The following is a 12,855-nucleotide window of genomic DNA, read 5'->3' on the forward strand; positions in this document are numbered from 1 at the left end:
TTACCAAAATTTCGATTTTTGGTAATTTTCAAAAGTACTTAGAATATTTTCAAACATATGATCGGTCGACAAATGATGTCAACTAATCATATGACATATAAAATTTACATCGAAACGCCTTGCAAAAGCAAGCGCTCGAAAATATTCTAAGTCCCAATTTATTTAAATAAATAAATAGGTACGCCAATGGTTACCACTTAATTTTCGAGTCCTGCACCACTGGGAACGAAAACTGCTGACTCTAGTGCGGCGGCCATCGCGCTGTTTACGACGAAGACCGGCACAAAGAGGACACGGTCCCCTTTTGCGAAGTCAGCATTTTTCGGACGAACGTTATTCGTCGACGAACGTTCGATTCTCCCCAGTCCTCTCCGGGGACCCGAGTGGGTCAGTCGAGTTTTCGTCAATCTTCCAAGTCCAGACTATTTAGACATAGTCTTTCCAAATCCAGATTGTTTAGACACAATCTTCCCAAATCCATACTGTTTAGACACAGTCCCTAATACCATTCAGTAATATCGTATTCTTATTCGTTTAATTCAAATATTACTTCGTTTATTCAATTAAACATTTTTATTGCGTTTCATATTTCGTACTTAGTACGTATTTCGATTTCGTTAATAATAAGCATCTTTACCTTTGTATTCTTTTACGTTATTAATATACTTTGTTTTACCAGAGTCAATCTAAATCCCAATTATTATTTCCTTGCTCCTAACTTCGTAGTTTGAAGTGACACGTTGTTAGTTAGAGATAGAGTTCTCACTGGAAAGTTCGCGAATAGTATTCCTTATTCAATTTCCTGTTACGTGTTCGCGTACGTGCGTGATAGTGATAGACTTGCTCGCATAGCAAGCTCCGCAGCATCCACGTCCGTTTTCTCGAATCAAAATATCGTCAACCACGCGGACGATATTCGCGAGATAAATTCACGGGATCGCACAGCGTCCACGCCCGTTTTCGCTAGTTAAAATATCGTCAATCACGCGGACGATATTCGTGAGTTAGATTCACGGTATCGTACAGCGTCCACGCCCGTTTCCTCAACGAGCGCATCCGTCTACAATACCGTAGCAGCCAGCTGTCAATCATTGGAGGTCGTTCCTGTCAAATATTGACGTGACAGAGTTTGGCGCAGTCGTCAATCCTTGAAGGTCGTTTCCAGCCATTTGGATCAACCCCTGTCAAGCAGAGCGGACCGCATTCAAGGCCATCAGCGCAACCGTAGCTGTTCATCCGTTGCGAATTCATGTCTCGTGTCAATCGACAAACAAGCGAAGCGTAAAAGTAAGTGGAACATATTACCGCGTATGTTTCAGGGTCGCGTGCATCATTCATCTGTGTAAGACTGCATGCAGGTGTCGGCATCGGGTCCTAGTCTGTTGATAAAAAGACCAACACTTTTATTAAATGTCAGTCAGTGGAAGAGTAGAGTAGCCGGGCCGCGGTATTCTCTTCTCTTGCTCTTATAGCCCCGCCAGGACGTGACAATACTATACCTCTGCGATAACCCGCGAACAATGATTGTAGCATCTCCTGCGACTTGCGATAAGAAACCCTCCCAGGAGATTTCATTACAGTCCTCCGCTGACGCGAAATTAGAATCCGCGTTAATCACGCGTCCGGTCAACACCGATAAGCGAGCGAAATCCGAAACCCAGCGTCGACAAAATCTCCTTCCACAACCGGAAGATAAGCTTGTCGCATCACGACTCAGCCCCTCGGAAGATAGGATCATTCCAGAGGAGCTCCAGTCTTCAGACAATTTCGCAACCACAAACATGTATCCGTTACAAGTTGCCATCCTATGCACCATTACCACGCAAGTTTATACCCTCATTGGATATGATTGCGGTGGACCGACACTCAACGTCACTACGTACTCTACCATCGATAACCTGAATTGCGAACCCGAAGATGTCACACCGATCGAGAGTTTAGAGCGAATTCAACTTCTGCAGCTAGCCGAGTTTTCGCAAGCCCGAGTCCTCCAATGCCACATTGAAATAGACAGAACGATCTACTACTGTGGCATGCATTCGCATAATTCCGTCGTCGCCAATGGTAGACAAGAGTATCTCCTAACCACCACCAGTGAAACATGCTCTAATCTACACACTACTGGAACTCTGTATATTACGCCAGCGGCACAGATCACAGGAGTCCAGCCAAATTCCACAACCTCTCGTAGCCTCACAATGGCAGGAGAAATCAAGAATGACGGAAGCTGCTCAGGCACAACCTACAACGATCCTTTTGGAACCTGGACGGACGTCGTGGTGCAAGCCATAATACGCATCACGATACGGGACTACATTGCACCGATAAAGCTATCCACAGCACAAATTCATTTACAATCCGGACAAACCTGTCCTCTTCAGAAAGGCAACTGCCTCGATTCACAGGACGGATACACATTCTGGGAACCCGCACCAACAGATTCATGCAGATTCAACAACTACGATGTTCTATACGAAGGGCTAGCGACCAAGCTATCCCCACAGTTAAAATCCTCGCCAACCTTGTATATGTCACGTCCGTCACTGTGTTTTTGTTACAGGTACCAGGAGAGAGAAAAGGATGGCACTCAAGAACAGTGACAGACGGACGGTGGATATATGAAAAGTAATTGAGGAGTGGTCTTTCGTGCCGAGACAGCCGCGGGCTGTCATATGCACTAGGACAACCGATATTGCTATGGATGCAGTCAAGAAGAGAACGTCCGACGCGGTTACAAGAAGTGTCCCGACAAGAATCACGCGCGAGATGATGCAACGAAAACGGTGAGTTTACAGGATTCAGCAATTATACAAGACATTATACGACTCACCGCAATGCTGTATTAACGCCTAATAATATTGTTGCAGCAGGAACTGGCGGTACTGGCAGTAGGTGTCGTACATCGGGTCTTCTATACAGATGTCCTCGAGGTGGGGAAGATCTGGCAGAGTTGCTGCTGCTCGGTTCGGGACGACATTAGTGGCCTTGGATGCTGGCCGCAAGACGACACGTTGATGAGTTGGCAGAGGAACGTCACTGATGATTCGGCAACGGACCCTGGGAACGATGATCGTGTCTCGGCTGTCGTCGTCGTCGGCTATGTCGATCACCTCTGGACGATCGACCGGATGCAGAACTGGCGTCGGAGCTCGCGAGAGGTCCGCGTGGTTGACCTCTTTAGGAAGGCTGCAAGGGCAACCGTATACAGAAACGTAATCGGACGCGTCACACGGAATGTGCTCGGTGGTTCCCAGAAGTTCTGTCCACTCGGTAGTGGCAATGATTTGATCGAGCACCGCTTTATTTCTCAACGCGCGTCTCAATTTAGCAAGTTGATACTTGCGTCCCGCTCGACGTGGGCGTCGCATGGGTAAGGAATAGTAATGATGGAATATTAATAATATAATGAAAATGAACTTCCACTTGTTATTAACCTTTTTGGTAGTTAACTCGCTTCACGTCTATAGTGGCGGCTCAGCGTTTCCACTGCGCTCTTTAGACCAATTCTAGACGTGGCACGATAACTTCTTTATGACTCGCTTCAAATTCCTTATTGGCGGCTCAGCGTTTCCACTGCGCACTTTAGACCAAGTCCGGATATGTCACGAGTTTAATATATTCGATGCAAGAACTGAATTGGAAGATGGTGTTGAACTAACACAAGAATAACAAGATCGAAGCACTGGTATAACAACGATATATATTAAATAAGAACTGGTAAGTACACTGGTATACAATATGTAAGTAGTATTATAATAGGAGTAGTAATTGGATTAATGAATAATGGATATAGTAATATGTTGTAGGAATAATGTATGAGTTGAGTTGAGTTGAGTTAGAATTGGAATTGGAATTGGAATTAGGAGTGAAGGATCGACACACTTCACTTTCGCGGAGCTAGACTGAACACGTCTGCTCTTGAAGTCGGAAGAAGCCGGACTGGCACGTCCGTGCGAGTCGCTCGCTTGGAGCGGACCGTTCGAGTCGCTGTCTGGAGGCGGACTGGCGGCTGAGGCCAGGTTGGCACGACTGCTCGAGTCGCCGGTCGGAGGCGGACTGCTCGAGTCGCGAGATGGAGGCGGACTGATGCAAGCGTCCGCTCTGCCTTGCCTCCTTCGGTCGGAGTGGGGATAGCTGACGCTGCAGTCTCTTTGTTCTTCAGTCGTCGGAGTGGGAGAACCGCTGACGCAGCAGCGTCTTCGCTCCCGGGGACTGCACGTGCATTTCTGCTGACGGTGCAGTCTCGTGGCTGTCCTATTGCCCTCTACGAGCGTGGGACTGCTGATGCAGCAGTCTTTGGATTTCTCGACGTTTCTAGAAGCTTCTAGATGCTTCCAGAGTGATGCAATACTTTATTGCATTATGTGTCGTGGTGATGGGTTGAAACTGAGGTAAGGTGTTGATCAAGGTGAAGTTATGGTGATGGGTAGAGACGGAGATAAGGATTAGAACAATAGAATATATGAGATCTTAATATTATGTTCTTATGTCTAGGGGACGGTGTATGGATCTTATGCAGATCAGACCTTGTATACATAGTGTGTGTACAAGGCCAACGTCGTACATCGGACGACGTAACACCTCCCAACGCGGAAAAGAAATTTCTTACAAGGAAGAAATTTCTCGCTCAACACTCGATCACACACTCATTCATGCGACGCATCGTCCGGAGGTACTCCGCGCAGGGAGCACAGTTCTCGGCGAGTATTTCCTATATTTGTACGAAACACTGGTCGCACTGAAATGTTGTCGGTGTCGGCACGTGGGGCTGGGGCTGGTTTTATGCAATTTATTTCGCTTTGTTCATTTTGCATAGTTGGGTTTTGGGTGGGTGGGGAATCACTGGTGTCACTGTCACTTTTGTCTCAGGTGACGAGATTACGGCTTTGGCACAAACACTCTGCATCTCTAATTTGCTTGAGTATTGGTGTCTTCGTCCGAGGAAGAGGTGCTTGAGTTTTCGTCCTCTTCTTCGTCGTCCGTGAGAATTTCGCCTCTTTCTCTTCTTATTCTGGCAGTGTCTGTTGCTGCCCGATCCAGTGCGAGGAGGAAGCTGCAGTGGATGCATTCCAATATTGGGGTTTCCCTCAATATGGGTTTTGTACACGCGTCGCATGCGTTCTTCCTTTTCCTTGTAAGAACGTGCGTGTATACGATGACCCTCCTGACTACCGCAGTGAGGCTGCAGGCAAGGCATAGTTCTCTGCTGTCACGTCCTGGCGGGGCTATAAGAGTGTTACGTCACGCCCCACGTCCTAGGCAAAGAAGATGACCCCAGGAGGCGGCACATGGAATTGAAGAGGAAACGGTCTTTTACGCCAAGACAGCCAGACGGGCAGTCATATGCGCTAGGACACCGATAGTCATTTGAGACCGACACCCGCTAGCAGTCAACGCGGATGGCGATACTTCTACGCTGACGCAACGAACGCGGTGAGTTGACATGGAACAAAAGGGGTTACAAAAGATACGAATTCTCACCGGTTAGTTGTTGTATCTTAGTAGTACTGTTGAAGGAGCTGAGCTCGTCGGTCAGCATGGGTCTGGTATAACGGGTCGTCCAGACAGATCTCATCGAGATGAGGAAGGTTTGGCAGCTGTCTCGCTGGGGTACGCACGACAATGCGTCTGTTGGACGGTAGGTACTCGTCCTTGATGATCCTACAGCGAACGTGCGGCAAGATTATGGTGCTCCTGCTGTCATCGTCATCAGAGCTGGTGACGAGATCAATGACCTCGTAACGAACGGCAGGCGGGTTGTTGTTGTCACTGGACAGGTTTATGGTATTCCTGACGTCGTCGTCGTCGTCAGAGATGTCAACGAGATCGGCTATCTCGTAGCGACCAGCAGACGGTTTGGTGACAGGTGAAGAACGCGAGAGGTCCGCGTGGTCGACCTCTGTGTTCGGAATCGGACGGCACGGACAACCGTATACCGATACGTAATCTGACGCGTCGCACTCGATATTCTCGGTCGTTCCGAGAAGTTCAGTCCAATCAGTCGAACTTAAGACGCGGTTTAAGATGGCTGTTTGATTTAATGCCCGTTTGAACTTGGCCAGTTGATACTTTCGGCCTGCACGACGTGTACGACGCATAAGGGATGGGTATGGAAGGAACTGTTTCGGAAGAGTTAATACTCTGAAAATCCTTTTGTCGGATTTTGTCTAAGTCCCAAACGTGAAAGAAAAATTGGCCAGGGGTTCCCCGTAGGCGCTGGCCAGAGGTAATTTACCTGACTCGAAAATGTCCACTCGTTAATCGGCACTACCCAGCAGAGCAGACGAACTGGCCTCCGAGCCGGGTCACCGTGCGACAACGAGGGCACTATTAAAACAGTCACTTCACTTTAGACACTGATATGTTTCCTTTCACAAACTGTCACTTTAACTTCGATAATCTTTTGACTAAGTGTCACCTCGTTGACGTATTGCCTCGGCGGAGCTGTAAGCTTCTCCCTTTGTGACCGAGGTTGAACACGTAAGCGAGAGCTCAATTATTTATTATTAATATTAAATGCGTTTATCTGATTTGGAAAGTTATTATTTCCAAACGTCTACTCGTCAACCACTACTTCTCAGCGGAGCGGACGAACTGACCTCCAAGCCGAGTTCTGTATGATTAACGAGGGCACGATTCGAATTTCGAAAAGAAACTGTCACTGGATTTAGTAGAATGATGTGGAAATTAACTTCACGTAGCACTGGTAAAATATAATATATATATTGAAATAAAGAACGTTGAGTACACTTGAGTATAAACTTGGTAGTATAATAATAAATGAATTAAACGTAATAATCGTATACGGAGTATGAGTTAGTAAGAGTTAGAATTGGAATTGATTTAGGAATTGAATTGGAATGGATTTGGAATAGAATAGTAGAACAAACGTCGATGAACGTCGAAGCGCGAATTAGAAGAGCGCAGATCGACACGTCTGCTCGCTTCGCTGGCTTGGGCCAGACTGACTGATGTCGTTGTGTGAGAATGGAGTGAGCGCAGACCGACACGTCCGCTCACTTCGCTGGCTAGCACCAGACTGATGCAAGAGGCAGCTCTGCGTAGCCTCCTTCGCTCAGAGTGGGGGTTGCTGACGTTGCAGTCCCTTTGTCCTCGCTCGTCGGAGTGGTGACGGGTGCAAGACTGCTGACGTTGCAGTCTCTTTGTCCTCGCTCTCGACAGAGTGGTGACGCGTGCAAGACTGCTGACGTTGCGATCTCTTTGTTCTCGAGGTGGCGTTTACTCGAGCGGAGTTGAGGATTTGAACAAGTTGTAAGTGTAGATGAGGGTTTGAACAAGTGTTAAGTGTAGATGAGGGTTTAAACAAGTTATAAGTGTAGATGAGGGTTTGAACAAGTGTTAGGTAAGATTGAGAGTTTGGAGTGGTGGTTGGGTTTAGAACAATTGGGAGAGTCGAGATTTAAGTAGTGATGGGTATTAGAACAAGTTTAGGAAAAGTCGTGGGTGAAGTAGTGATGGGTTTAAGAGGTATTAGAATTAGAACAAGAGTTTGGTAGCGATGGGTTTAAGAGGTTGTTATGTACTTAGTATTTAGTCTTAACCTAGAATCGAGGTACGGTCCTCGATTCGACCAACGTCGGTGGTCGTCCGACGTAACACCTCCCTCGCCGGAGAAGAGATTTCTCGGAGTGAAATCTCTCGGTCCGAGGTTGTGTTCGGTGAACGCTCGCATTACAATTTTTGGTTTTGAGACGCATCATTAGTGAGCGATCCGCGCAGGGAGCTCAGTTCTCGGCGCACGTTGACTGTATTAACAGTACGAAACACTGGATGCACTGAGATGTTGTCTGATTCTGCGCGAGGAGTTGGGGTAGGTTTCGCAATGTCCGACAGTCTACAATCGCAATGTTCATTATTTGACTGTCTTTTATTGGGGTCTTGGGAGGGAATGGGCTCACTTATGTCATTTTCACTTTCACTTTTCCGATATCTGACAGCGTATGTGTATGTTTCGTCTCTTTGTTTCAGGAAAATGAAGAATCTTGTCAAGGAACTCCAGATGGCGACGATGAGGTGGAGGCTCCAGCCGTATAACGAATGGAGAGCGATGCCATTGATGATTGTGCTGATAATAGTTTTTATTGTGCGAATTGCCACATATATTCCTATTAATCCAGCGGTTACGGATCCGAACGTGGTAAATCCTGACCATAACTTCTGTGCGGTAGATTCAGCTATTTGTTGAAGCGACTCTTCGTCGAGCAGGTTGAACATGTTAATATTTCCTGCTGCGTATTGTCTACCTGAGGCGCCTTGTGCAATAGTATTTATTACGGCTACCTTTTCTACAGGGAACATTATGTGATCCTGCAGTTTGTCGAGGTCGTCTTGCGAATATATGCCTCCAGTCGCAAGGTTTTTGGGGTCCACGTATTTCCATGTGGCCTTAGAGATTGGATGGAGTTCTGACGGTGCAATAGTTTCTGTTAGTGATGGAGTGAGTCGGTACCATGTTCCATGTATTCTGTAATATGGAGATAGTAACTCGCTGCACGGCTTCTCTGTACCGGTGTTTGAAATAATGTGGTCCTTTGGTTTCAGGAATCTTGAAGAATTCTTGTACGTGACGGGCAGTTCGTCATAACAGCGTTCCGTTTTCCGGATCTGGACTGTCACTGGGATACATTTGATAATATGGACCACTTCACCTGCTGGGACTGCAATAAATCCAGCGTCTTTCATGATGGCGGTTGCCACTTCTTCAGGGGCTGTGTGCAGCTGAGTGAGTGCGTTCTGGAGAATTTGTCGTTCTAGTTCGCACTTTTGACGAATGACGTCCTTATATAGTTGAGAAAATTGTGTACGGAGATGTTTCTCTACGTAGACGAATTTGCTGTTGACATAGGTGAATATGTCGAGATTGTTGACGAGGGTGGGTGACTTCTCCTTGAATTTCCCTGACTTCCCCGTTTCTAGTATGAACAGTTTTGGATGTTCTGTACGGATTATGATAAATCCGCAGACTGAAGATCGTCCTGTCTCGGTTAGTGCAAATGTTGTATCCTGAGAGGCAACTGTATACAAGGTTGGCGAGGATTTTAACTGTGGGGATAGCTTGGTCGCTAGCCCTTCGTATAGAACATCGTAGTTGTTGAATCTGCATGAATCTGTTGGTGCGGGTTCCCAGAATGTGTATCCGTCCTGTGAATCGAGGCAGTTGCCTTTCTGAAGAGGACAGGTTTGTCCGGATTGTAAATGAATTTGTGCTGTGGATAGCTTTATCGGTGCAATGTAGTCCCGTATCGTGATGCGTATTATGGCTTGCACCACGACGTCCGTCCAGGTTCCAAAAGGATCGTTGTAGGTTGTGCCTGAGCAGCTTCCGTCATTCTTGATTTCTCCTGCCATTGTGAGGCTACGAGAGGTTGTGGAATTTGGCTGGACTCCTGTGATCTGTGCCGCTGGCGTAATATACAGAGTTCCAGTAGTGTGTAGATTAGAGCATGTTTCACTGGTGGTGGTTAGGAGATACTCTTGTCTACCATTGGCGACGACGGAATTATGCGAATGCATGCCACAGTAGTAGATCGTTCTGTCTATTTCAATGTGGCATTGGAGGACTCGGGCTTGCGAAAACTCGGCTAGCTGCAGAAGTTGAATTCGCTCTAAACTCTCGATCGGTGTGACATCTTCGGGTTCGCAATTCAGGTTATCGATGGTAGAGTACGTAGTGACGTTGAGTGTCGGTCCACCGCAATCATATCCAATGAGGGTATAAACTTGCGTGGTAATGGTGCATAGGATGGCAACTTGTAACGGATACATGTTTGTGGTTGCGAAATTGTCTGAAGACTGGAGCTCCTCTGGAATGATCCTATCTTCCGAGGGGCTGAGTCGTGATGCGACAAGCTTATCTTCCGGCTGTAGAAGGAGATTTTGTCGACGCTGGGTTTCGGATTTCGCTCGTTTGTCGGTGTTGACCGGACGCGTGATTAACGCGGATTCTAATTTCGCGTCAGCGGAGGACTGTAATGAAATCTCCTGGGAGGGTTTCTTATCGCAAGTCGCAGGAGATGCTACAATCATTGTTCGCGGGTTATCGCAGAGGTATAGTATAATACGAAATTTGTTTCTCCTTTTTGCTGACGCGTATTTTACAGACGTATAATTCCTAGATGGATGAAACTCGCTTTGCGGTGCACGGATACTTGACCGTTTAGATTGGAAGAGATCATGTTCCGGCGAAAAATCAGAGGTAGGTTTTTGAAATGAAATATAGACTCTCTTTGACTCTGATTTAGAAATTATCGCGGGATGATCTTTTATGATCGACTCGTATACTCGGTCTATACGAGGTAGAGTTTTATGCTTTATTTTATGTAGACGTTCTGTCGTCTTTAGAGAATCAAAGGCGGGGACATTTCCTTTCAACCTAGACTCGGAATAGAAACAATCGGACTTGATACCGGAGCTTGTAGAATAAACCTTCATAGGTTTGAATTCGTGGGAGTCTTCTTTGGACTCTGGATTAAAATTGTCGGGATGGTTACCGAATACGTCGGGATGGTTACCGGAATTGAAAAGGTCGGGATGGTTACCGAATGCGTCGGGATGGTTACCGGAATTAGAAAGGTCGGGATGGTTACCGAATACGTCGGGATGGTTACCGGAATTAGAAAGGTCGGGATGGTTACCGAATGCGTCGGGATAGTACCCGGAATTAGTTGAATAACGCTCGATCTCTTCCACCTCTAACACGGGTAATCGGAATGAGATCGGACGCGGAGATGTGTTGAAACATCTGAGGCTCGCTTTGCCTCCGCGATTAGTGACTACACAGTCACCGAGGAATACATCCGGCGCTACGCTGACGCGGCGGATATATCCCTGTTTCGGGCCCTGTACGCTGACTGCAATGCAGGCGGCTGTTCGGGGCTCAACGGCAAACTCATTAGAGTCTGCTGCAGTCCTTGATTCGGACTGTTGATTTAGATTTTTGCGCTTATTGACCGGTTCCTCTACGATATTATTCGATGTGATACGAATCTCTCCCGGTTGCACCCGACGTTTTGAGAGAGGGAATGTTTCTTCCTCTGTCCTTGCGGCGTGCTTTTCAAGAGAGACCTCCGTTTTCGGAGAAGGCATTGAAATAACCCTCGTCATTGAACTATCGCGGGGCTCAGTCGGCAGTGCGCGTGAATTAGAGAACGGAATAGAAATGTTTCCGATTAAAACAAATTGCCTTGCAAAGGAAATCTCAGCTCCTCCTATAAAGAAGGGCGAGCCGAGAATTCCGTTAACACTGACTGGAAAATCGTCCCCGAGCACGTGGAATTTGACAGGGATTGTCCCTTGAATGAATATAACGACTTCGCCGAGTGTTACTATGGAACCCTCGGTTATTCCATGAACTTCGATCGTGCTCGTGGGATCAATGATTATCCCAGGTTTTAAACTAGACGCGCGTATCAAATTGACTTCCGAGCCCGTGTCTAATAAGAATTCACTTTTCTCGCGAAGCTGAGGGGCGGAGATTTGTACGCGCGGGATCGGCGAGTCTACTGCGAGGTTAACTGCAGAGACGAATCGTCGATCTGGTCTTCGGGGAGCTCGTTCGTTCGAACGGCGGTCTGCGTGAATGTTTGGTTGCGCTTTGTTGGGGCGGCCTCCCGCTGTTGATTCGTTCCTGTCGGGAGGCCTGACTCGTTTCCCGAGCGCAGGTTATTGTTATAGGCTCTTTTTCGACATTCGTGAATGTCATGCCCGGGAGTTTTGCAATAGTTGCAAAACTTGCGGGGCTCTCCCGAACGTCTGTCGCGATTTGAATTCGGGTCCCGGTTTTCGCGCTGCGGGTTTTGTTCGCGAGGGGTTTCGGATCGCCACTGCGGAGTTGGAGAACGATAAGAGTTGTGGTTCGAGTTTCTCCACGAGTCTCGACGTTGGTCGGACCCGTTATCGCGACGCTCATCCGGTCTGTTGTCGCGACGTTCAGGGATGCGTTCGCGAGAATTGAAATTGTCAGAAGAGCGTGGGCGATAGGAGCTTCTGTTATCTGAGAAGCTTACCTTGCGGGAATCGTCACGATTGGATTCGCGACGACGGTTTTGATACAGCTCATATTGCTTATATGCAGAGATGGCTGCTTCGAAGATCTCTGCCGAATTCTGAGAACGGCAATGCAAAACTTCGCTGCGAAGTTGTGGGAGTAGACCGCGAAGGAAGCACTCGACTGTGAAACGATCGATTTCTCTGTAGTCGTAATGTCCTTCGGTAGAATCGCTGATGGCGGTTCGTAAATCTTTGACTCGATTTATGAAGTCAAGAATATGCTCATTGTTGCCCTGGGCTACGCTTGCCAATTCGCCACGGTACTGGTCCACGAATTTGTAGGGTCCCAGTACTGTTCGTAGCTTATCGCAAAGTTGTGAGATCGTACGTATGTTTTCGCCTTCAATGGCAGCGTACGCACGATCGGAAAGTTTATTGCAGATTAGTTTAGTAAGGGCACGTTCTATGGATTCGGGGATAGAATCACGCGCGCGTTTGCAGGCGCGGATGAATTTTAGGACGGGAATCGATGTTCCGTCGAATTTGGGTACGAGTTCTGCGGCTTGTTTCAACGCGAAATTTCCTGTTGGCTCATATTGCGGGGTTTCGCGTGGCTCTGATAATGAAGGTTCTCGCGTGTTAGAGACGTTACTGGGGCCTGGTGTAGGCGCTTGGTGACGTAAGTTTTGGTTCAAGGCTTGAATATTGTGGAGCTCTTTGCGTATTTCATCGAGCATGTTATTTTGATTCTGTGCGTCTTCTTCATATTTAAGACGCAATTTAGCAATGAATTCGGTTTGCTCTTTTAAATATTCCTCTTTACGGGCGAGATCTTGCGCGTAAAGA

Source organism: Lasioglossum baleicum, chromosome 17 (genome assembly GCF_051020765.1).
Source record: "Lasioglossum baleicum chromosome 17, iyLasBale1, whole genome shotgun sequence".
Classification (NCBI taxonomy): domain Eukaryota; kingdom Metazoa; phylum Arthropoda; class Insecta; order Hymenoptera; family Halictidae; genus Lasioglossum; species Lasioglossum baleicum.